At 44.1% G+C, this 10,507-nt stretch overlaps 1 long non-coding RNA gene across 1 annotated transcript in view; it reads right to left on the bottom strand.

The window, feature by feature from the left end:
- The window catches only part of LOC138948550 (uncharacterized), a 338,312-nt gene extending 335,697 nt beyond the window's left edge, over positions 1 to 2,615 (bottom strand). Inside the window, exon 1 of the long non-coding RNA XR_011450009.1 lies at positions 2,387 to 2,615. This is a non-coding gene — a long non-coding RNA (uncharacterized lncRNA). The remainder of the gene's footprint in view (positions 1 to 2,386) is intronic.
- Between the last annotated feature and the right edge of the window lie 7,892 nt (positions 2,616 to 10,507).

Here is a 10,507-nt window from a genome sequence, read left to right as displayed (position 1 = left end):
TTCCTCTGATGCCCTTTCAAGTGGAAGAAAACGTTAAAATTAACTGACAGGCAAAATCTTCTCAGCTGCAGAAGAAAATAAATTAGATCTTAACAATTAGTATAAAAGGCTAGGCAGCTGTAACTTAAAATACATTTTCCATTGCTCACCTTCATTTGAACTCGGCCGTAAAGATTGAAGAATGAATCAAGCCAGAAGATAACGCTAGTTGGTCTACTAGATTGGATTACAGCCAGTCATTATCTTCAGTAGTTGCAGGCGGTGCAGTTATGCAAGCGTGCACAGCCTAACTGGAAGAGAATGGTGAACAGTTTCTGGAATTTTCTCATCAAATCGTTCGTTTATTATACTTGCTCAAGAAATAACAAAATAAAGAAAACAAGTCGCGTAAGGCAAAATTACTACATTTAGTCAAGCTGTCGAACTCACAGAATAAAACTGAACGCACTGCATTTTTTCACCAAGACCGCATACTCGTAGTTTCGTCAGTCCACCGCTCGTGGCAAAGGCAGTGAAATCGACAAGCCAGAATAGCGGGTTAATGGTGAGTGACCGGTCAGTGACCGAGTTTAACAGAGTGGAAATAATTATGTGTGCTCTGTGTGTGCGGCCAGATCAAAGGCAGGCATTGTGATAGCTGGGTGGCTTGAGAGCTCGAGGAAACTTGGCCAGGGCAGTACCTAGTAGCTGAAACATGCATTATCACAAGTTGTTTGACTGGTACTCAGGCGGTCTCTTTGATTTTTTTTCGTATTTCATACACGGATTAGACGCTTCGTTATACAAGACGCAGGGGTCGAACTCGAGGAAAAAAGTCGCGCCTTATGACCCGGAAAGTACGGTATATGTTTTTGGAATCAGGAACCAACAAGGAATAAGATGAAAGTGTTTTTAAATTGATTTGGAAAATTTAATTTTGATAATAATTTTTATATATTTAATTTTCAGAGCTTGTTTTTAATCCAAATATAACATATTTATATGTTTTTGGAATCAGAAAATGATGGAGAATAAGATGAACGTAAATTTGGATCGTTTTTGTAAATTTTTAATTTTTTTTACAATTTTCAGATTTTTAATGACCAAAGTCATTAATTAATTTTTAAGCCACCAAGCTGAAATGCAATACCGAAGTCCGGGCTTCGTCGAAGATTACTTGACCAAAATTTCAACCAATTTGGTTGAAAAATGAGGGCGTGACAGTGCCGCCTCAACTTTCACGAAAAGCCGGATATGACGTCATCAAAGACATTTATCAAAAAAATGAAAAAAACGTATGGGGATTTCATACCCAGGAACTCTCATGTCAAATTTCATAAAGATCGGTCCAGTAGTTTAGTCTGAATCGCTCTACACACACACACAGACACACACACACACACACGCACATACACCACGACCCTCGTCTCGATTCCCCCCTCTACGTTAAAACATTTAGTCAAAACTTGACTAAATGTAAACAAGTCGCGTAAGGCGAAAATACAATATTTAGTCAAGTAGCTGCCATTTTTCAGCAAGACCGTATACTCGTAGCATCGTCAGTCCACCGCTCATGGCAAAGGCAGTGAAATTGACAAGAAGAGCGGGGTAGTAGTTGCGCTAAGAAGGATAGCACGCTTTTCTGTACCTCTCTTTGTTTTAACTTTCTGAGCGTGTTTTTAATCCAAACATATCATATCTATATGTTTTTGGAATCAGGAACCGACAAGAAATAAGATGAAAGTGTTTTTAAATTGATTTGGACAATTTGATTTTGATAATAATTTTTATATATTTAATTTTCAGAGCTTGTTTTTAATCCGAATATAACATATTTATATGTTTTTGGAATCAGCAAATGATGGAAAATAAGATGAACGTAAATTTGGATCGTTTTATAAATTTTTATTTTTTTTACAATTTTCCGATTTTTAATGACCAAAGTCATTAATTAATTTTTAAGCCACCAAGCTGAAATGCAATACCGAAGTCCGGGCTTCGTCGAAGATTACTTGACCAAAATTTCAACCAATTTGGTTGAAAAATGAGGGCGTGACAGTGCCGCCTCAACTTTCACGAAAAGCCGGATATGACGTCATCAAAGACATTTATCAAAAAAATGAAAAAAAACGTTCGGGGATTTCATACCCAGGAACTCTCATGTCAAATTTCATAAAGATCGGTCCAGTAGTTTAGTCTGAATCGCTCTACACACACACACACGCACACACACACGCACATACACCACGACCCTCGTTTCGATTCCCCCTCGATGTTAAAATATTTAGTCAAAACTTGACTAAATATAAAAAGAAACTGGATCACACGGGTTCACGATGGCTCAGGGGTGAGATAAACCACGCAAAAATAATGTCTTTTAAAATTACTTGCTCTTTACGTAGGCCACCTAGGATGTTCTCAAGCGGTGAGTGTTTAAATGAAAGGGTGTTTGTACTGTGTGTAAAAGCCTGAGAGTATCTGTGATGGTTTACGGGAGGCTTACTGTGCCTTTAAAGCGTCATTGGACAATGTTGTTTAGAATTAAAACTCACTGGATTTTCGACGTTTTCAAGAGAGAGTTTGTTCCACCGAGGTCAGTAAAACCACTGAATCTCAGAATGTCCTGAGCCTGATTCAGTATATAACGTTCTATCACACTGCGATCTTTGAAGAAACGGAAAATGGAACTCATGCATGTGTTTCTTTGTGTGTGTGTGTGTGTGTGTGTAAGAGAGAGAGAGAGAGAGAGAGAGAGAGAGAGAGAGAGAGAGAGAGAGAGAGAGAGAGAGAGAGAGAGAGAGAGAGTAAAACCAGACATCATTTTCAAACACAAACTCTAAACAAAAATCCATCAATGCTTCCAACATTTATTCCTCCAGCACACACCGAACAAAGGTAAAAGAGAAACTTGTGAATTCATTACAAAAGACATGCGGTATATTTCACAAGTGAACAAACAAACTAACAATGCATCAATTACATCATTCAGCATACACAGGGCAAGCATTGGTCCAATAAGTGTTGTAACAACTTGATACTAACATTCACCCACAAAGTCAAATTCTTCTGTTCCATCAACGCTTTGAAATACAATGGAGTCCCCCCTCTTAACACTTTCTACCCCACCTATGTTGACCAAGTTATTTTTAGCAGCAGGTCACTCAGAATGGTAGTAACTGTGTAGAAACTGTGTATCAACACGCTGGAATGCAGACGTTGAATCGACGTTACACGAAGCGACTGAAATTAACAGTCTGAGCAGATATATCCGTACCTGGTCAGTTAGAGCCATATGCGTGGGTACGGATATATCCCTGGGAGACAATGAGTTAAGAGCTTTGATAATCTCAGAAAATCAGGTGTTGCAAAAGAATATTGTCTTCTAATGGATTTAAATTCTCAGGGGTTATCAATAGAAACCTTAAAAAAAAATGTAAAGGGGGCGGGGGTAAATTGCGAGTCTTAAACCTGTGGTCTATTTATGACTTTCCGGGGCTACGAGGTTGAAAAATAGGGATACAATCATGTACAGAATTCTGTACAGCAAACGCTACCCGAAACCCCACCTATACAGCATGTATGACCTTGAGAGCTTCAGTCAACGCTTGAATTTTGCAGGGATAACATCCGGTTTGCTCTCTCAAGACTGATCATATTTTATCTTCAAGAGAGATCAAGGGGAAAAAATAAACGCCCCGGCGAAGATTCGAACTCGAGACTTCGTGTCTCATGTCCTAACCACTAGGCTACTGCGCCAATTGAGAAAAAGAAGGAAAAACATTGATATGAATCGAAAATTTCTTAATAAATTTTCATTTAATTAATATACTTACCAACTCACATAAATAGCATTAACTTCAGTTTGATGCGTAAGACATTGAAGTACTAACCCTGGAAACAGGGGGAGGTAACCCCCAAATCAAAACAAAACCTTGACAACAAGGCCCTGGTAGTTACCTCCCCTCACCGGTAGCCCGCGCATGCGCGGCACATATCACCGGCAAACTCATTCCCAATGAAACACCACCTTCAACCATTAACAAAAAACGATTGCGGGGTAGGATGGGAGGGCATTAACTATGTGAGTTGGTAAGTATATTAATTAAATGAAAATTTATTAAGAAATTTTCGATTAAATAACATATTCTTACTACAACTCACATAAATAGCAGATTGCTACATAAGGTGGCGGGAATCTCACTAAAAAAGATAAGAAACCAGCCTGCTTCAACCATAATTGGTAAGCAACTACTACCATTGCAGTGGGTACTAAAACACGCACAAAAGTAGTAAAGAAAGACGTCTAAACATGACGTCCAAACACCACTGAGGTGCCATACGAGAATTGTCTGGCAACAGAACCACCAGATAAAGGGTCCAAGCTCAGGCCCCATGAATTCTAGACAACCCAGAGGAAGAAAGAAAGCTCCCCCCATTTGACTGCCGCACTCATAAGCCTGTTAATGAGTGTAAAAGCCCATCTAGTCAGGGCTGCCTAGCAATAATTTGGTTCTATCCGTTGAAACGCAAGAACCAAAAGGAGCCATGCAAGACAAGTAAGTCAAATACTCAAAACCTTGAGCGAGACCCAGAAGTATGTAAAACGCTACACCCTTAAGGGGAAGTGAACACTGACAAAAAGGAGTCTGAGAGCCTTCCTATAAAGAAAGGCTAGTATGTCTCAAAATCTATGGCTCTTAAAAAAGAGCTTAAAAACAAAAAGAAATCCCAAGTTGGAATTAATTTTCAAAAGACAAAAGCTTGGACGCAGAGCCCTTACCACGCAGGGCGCAGAAAGAGAAAAGTCTTGTCAAGACCTGACGACGTTCCTCCAGAATAACGAAACATAGACTTCCTACGATAACAACAGTTCGTGGAAAGTCTTAACATCCTCCTGAACTGGAGAATGCTAAAGCCGATGCCCAGAATCTAGAACTTGCACTAATGCAGGTGCTGGAGGAAGGGCTGACTGCTCCCCCCCCCTTTTATTTGCACTCATAGAAAGTTAATGATGGCAAAGAAACCACCAGAAAAAATCAACCTAGATAAATAACCCCTTTCACGTAAAGCCTGTTGAGACCTAAGCTAAGTGAAAAGGCCTAAAATACGCTGTCTTGGTCGTGACTGACGAAAAGAGAGAACAATCTCTTACAAACGGCTAGACCAGAAAGACAGCTCTTAACTCAAAAGAGAGCCGTGCAAGTTCGGAAGACAAACAGATAAGTCCTCCGAGGCGAGCGAGTAATAAAAACGAACCTTTGCGTCTCCCCTCGAAGAGAACAAGAAGTTCCAAACGACCACAAGTGAAACACCCTCCACGGAGTGAAGCACTAAAAGATTAAGGCTTGAGTAAACCACAGCACCATAGTCCAAGAGGAAACGCTAAATGTTCGCAATGAACCAGAGACAATAACTTGCCCCTTGTTCAAAGGATAGAGCAAGACAAATGTCGGAAAACATCTGGCCTTGCTAGACTCTCCCACAAAAGAGTCAAAAGACTTAAAGCCGAAAACAAAGGCAACAATTTGCAGGTCGGCGAGAATGCAACCTCTCATCAAGAGATGAACCGAGATTGCTCATCAAAACCAAAGCGACTTTAATCGAAAGAGGCAAAAGTCTAAAAGGAAGCAAGCATACAGTGAGAGCTAGCTGTAGTGCCGAACGTGGAACGATCAGAGCCTAAGTTTGTCAACACAGAACTGAATAGGACAAACCCTGTAGCGACCGTTAAAACATAAAGTCGCTATGTTACACCCTGGGAGGGTGTGAAGCCCGCCAGGCCTAGGAGATGACGTCAGTTCGTGACCGATCTCCTACCGAAAACAAGTGATACCTGAGAAAAAGATATCAAGCCCTCATCGGTGAGAAAAATCTCAAGAACGAGCAAACGTGTTCCTGAAGTACCCAAACTACCAGAACACTCACCCTCTAATGAACCAAGCTGTGAACCCAACATGATCCAAACGGTTAGCCAAAAGTAGGCTACTGCTGGTGCATGACCTGCTTGAGCAACTACCCAATCAAGACCGAGCGAATGACGCAGTAAACTTCCTGCGTTAAGAGTCCAAGTCTAGCAAAGACAAGCACTCATAACTTCGTGGGTCGTGGCAGAAAGCACCAATGAATGACTATGACTATGAACTGGACCGTCGCTACCCGTAGGTAAGACAAAGTCGCCGAAACCGGCCGTCATGTTGCCCCCAACTGACTTCAGACGCTTCTTGTCAAAACAGAGGAAGTCACAAGAAAGTCCGAACAACCTCCTCGAGAGGACAAAAACGATGAACGCTCAAAAACCGACAGCTGTCGTGAACTAAGGAGCATCCTTAAGAAAAATCCGGAATAAATTTCGCCGCCAATCAAGAAACACCCTGAATATGGCCGAAAACCCAGAACGCGTCTGATCCGCTGAGAGACTAAAAGTCAGACGCGGGGACCTACGCAAACAGTAATCATAGATGCCATCACGTACAAAACCTTACCATCCTAAACAGCCGCAGCAGAACAGGAAGTAAGATACACGGCATCACTGCTCCCAACAACCTGGACCCCAAAGGGTTGACATCAGAAGTTGCGGACAGGCAAGAACAAAGTGCTACGATTACCTGGAACGTCAAACAAAACGAACCAGAAAAAAGGCAAAATCCCTAGTACAAAACACCCGCAACACCTTGACAGTGTGGGTTGATGCTAATGCGTACAGTCCTTCACTCCGAAAACAGAAGTGAGAGACGGGATACCAAAACCACCAACAACCTGAAACCCAAAGGGTTGACATTGGAAGCCTACTTGGCAAAGAGTCCTTGTTCCCAGAACCATCATTGGCCGAAGCCGTAAATGATTGTCCCCCAACGCAGGAGTGACCTGAAGCGGGGAACTCGGAAGTGCAAAAGGATCAAAAGAATGATTGGGCTTCCCGTTCAGCTTTGGTTACGAAGCATGAAAGACGACGTGCGAGAACAATTGCTCGGAGAAGCCAGCCATGGCTGAACAGACTCCGACGCATCCCCATGAGCAGTGAACAGAGGAAAGATGCTAACAGCACCCGAACTCAACACCTTAGCCATATCATAGGCTACAGAGGGCGACTCCCGAAACCGGAAGTGAACGCTAGTCTCATTGTCACCCTGGAAATCGCCAAATGCGAAAGGTGGTGCCGCTAAACGAGAAGACGAAGTTGTCACCCCTTCTGCAAAGTATCGAGAGGTAACCTCAGCGGCGGCATACAGCGCGCGCAAGAACCTCCTCTCAACTCGAAAGTTGTGTTCCGCCTCGGAAGAGTCATCACAATCCTCGACAACATCCACATCATCAACAAAGATGTCCGATGAAGCCCGATCATGACCGGAACCATCATTGCCCCGCAACGGAACTGATGAACTCGCCGTACCGGAACCCTGTGTAACCACACCAAGGAGGACCGGCAAAGCCGAGCTGCTACCATTGCCCGGAACCAGAGGTAGCTGGCAATCCGGAAGGGAAGGCGACCGGAAACACACCTGTGCTTCGCCCGGAAGCTGACCCATCCTGTCCCCCACCGTACGCAACCGCCTGAGCGGAAGCGTAGGCAGGAAACGGATTGCCGTTACCACCAACGACCGGAACTCCCGTAGGCTGTGAACCGGAAGTCGATGGTAACGATTTGAAAGTGCCACGATCTCCCGAAAGAAACCCTGTGGCCGGAAATCCCTTTGCCGAAGCAGTTGAACCCGAGTACGAGGGACCGGACGTACCAGCCCCAGCGTCAAGGGTGGAATAACCGTCGAGACAAACAACACGCTCGTGTGCTGAGTGCCCCGAACTTCCAAAAGTCTACCCCGGAACCGGCGGACCGGAACCAGCGGTAGCTGGCAATCCGGAAGGGAAGGCGACCGGAACACACCTGTGCTTTACCCGGAAGCTGACCCAACCTGTCCCCCACCGTCCGCAACCGCCTCAGCGGAAGCGTAGGCAGGAAACGGATTGCCGTTACCACCAACGACCGGAACCCCCGTAGGCTGTGAACCGGAAGTCGATGGTAACAAAATGAAAGTGCCACGATCTCTCGGAAGAAATCCTGTGGCCGGAAATCCCTTTGCCGAAGCAGTTGAACCCGAGTACGAGGGACCGGACGTACCGGCCCCAGCGTCAAGGGTGGAATAACCGTCGAGATGAGCAGCACGCATTTGCGCCGAACACCCCGAACTTCCACGAACACGTACCTGATCACCCGAAGCCGAAAGCTGAGGAACAGCAACGTCCGCCGACGTAAACGTAGCGGAAAGAACAATCCTCGACAAAGAGGAAGCGTTGCCAACCCCTGGAGGCAAAGTTGGAATGGTGGAGCAAGACACACCCCTGTCAGTTGCCAGCATCTCCCTCATTTGATCCTTGAAAGTAGAAAAAAGAGCAAACAATTCATCGCGCGAGACCGCCTGGGTCTCTTTCTCCTGCGGCGACAAAACGGGCAAGCTAGCAGGAGGATCAATCGAAACACGCAACGACTCCTTGCTCACCGGATCGAAAATTTCGCAAAAATAATTACAAAATACTAAAATGCAAATGGCGGCCTGCACCCGTAACACCGGGCACTGCCTACACTAGGTTGAAGCAACAAAAAACTCCAGAAAACGGAGCCAAAAGTTCAACAACCGGCAGAAAAAATAATGCAAACGGCGGCACGTCACAACGCAAGTCCGCCATGTTGACGACTAGAACTCCGTCAAGACGGAGACATGTAGTAAAAAACAGAGTACCAACACACAAAGGTCGGCACAGGTAAAGACAAAATAATCTGTAAAAGATAAGTCATAAGACCTAAGCTTACACAACAGAACAAACTGCTCAGCAGGTAACAAAGTACCCTGCCCGACAGAGCTAACGCTAAAGACCGCCATGTTGAAACTACAACTCCGAGAACGGAGAACAAGCTTTAACATAACACGAACAAAGGCGGCGCAAGCTCAACCAAGCCTGTAAGGAGTAAGTCACTAGACTTAAGCTTAACGAAAGAACATACTGCTCAGCAGGGAAACGAAAGTCGCCTGTCTGGCAGCACTACAGTAATAGTCGCCGAGTTAAAAGTACAACTCCGTAAGACGGAGCACGAAGTACAAAGCCATTTACCAACAAATGCAAATGGCGGCACAAGCTATAACAAGAACACGTTACAGATAAGTCACTAGACTAAGCTTGAACAACAAAATAACTGCTAGGCGGGAAAACGAAAGTCACCCGCCTGGCAGCACTACAGTAAAATCCGTGTAAAGAGAACGACTCCGTAAGACGGAGCACAAAGTACGACGCCATTTACCAACAAATGCAAATGGCGGCACAAGCTATAACAAGAAAACGTTACAGATAAGTCACTAGACTAGGCTTGAACAACCAAATAACTGCTCAGCGGGAGAGACAAAACATGTCTGAGAGAGCAACAGCTCTCTCCCGCCCAAGTGAAAACCAAAACAAACTCCGAGAAACGGAGAAAGACATTTTCACAAGTGAACAGTTACCATAAACAAACGTTGTAAACCAGAAAGATCTCACCAACAGCTAGCAAGATGAACCAGGGTCAAAAGGTCGTCCTCACAGGAGACCCAAGGCTGAAAAGCCCAGCAAGTACCAACACGTCTGTACAGCACGGTGTTGAAGAAGGGAATGAGTTTGCCGGTGATATGTGCCGCGCATGCGCGGGCTACCGGTGAGGGGAGGTAACTACCAGGGCCTTGTTGTCAAGGTTTTGTTTTGATTTGGGGGTTACCTCCCCCTGTTTCCAGGGTTAGTACTTCAATGTCTTACGCATCAAACTGAAGTTAATGCTATTTATGTGAGTTGTAGTAAGAATATGTTATTTAATTCATGTTATGTTATTCTTGAAGCAGCATGATTTATATCTCTATCCACCCATTGTTCAGAAGTGAATACATGTATAACTATTTTATAGATGTCTGGTTTCAACTGCACAGAGCTTTGGAGAGATTCAATTACTGTTCTTGTCATTTTCTTGCATGTTGTAAATAGAGATATCGCAGCTATTTGCAAGGCGCGAATGTCGTGTAGCATGATGGTGTAAACATGTACTGCGATTCCGTGAAACATGTTTGCAAATTAAGGCAAATTTTAATGTCAATTTTTACGTTTTTGCAATGCATGAATGGTAATTCAAGCGTAGAATGATATAAAATTATCAATTTTTTATCTTTGACAACACTGGTAAAGTGGCCTAGCGGGACATCGGCCCCGACATTTCGAGGCCCCGAGGCCTTGAGTTCGAATCCCTGCCAAGTCGTTTATTTTTTCGGCTTGATCCTTCTTGACAATTATGCTCAGCTCTGCGAGAGCAAACCGGATGTTACCACTGCAAAATTCAAGCGTTGACTGAAGCTCTGAAGGTCATACACGCCGTATTGGTGGGGTTTCGGGTAGTGTTTGCTGTACAGAAATCTGTACATACCGTACTTTACGGGCCTTATCTTTACGGGTCATAAGGCGCGACTTTTTTCCTCGAGTTCGACCCCTGCGTCTTGTATAACGAAGCGCCTAATCCGTG

Source organism: Littorina saxatilis, linkage group LG15 (assembly GCF_037325665.1).
Source record: "Littorina saxatilis isolate snail1 linkage group LG15, US_GU_Lsax_2.0, whole genome shotgun sequence".
Taxonomy (NCBI): domain Eukaryota; kingdom Metazoa; phylum Mollusca; class Gastropoda; order Littorinimorpha; family Littorinidae; genus Littorina; species Littorina saxatilis.
This window is presented reverse-complemented; position numbering and strand designations above follow the sequence as displayed.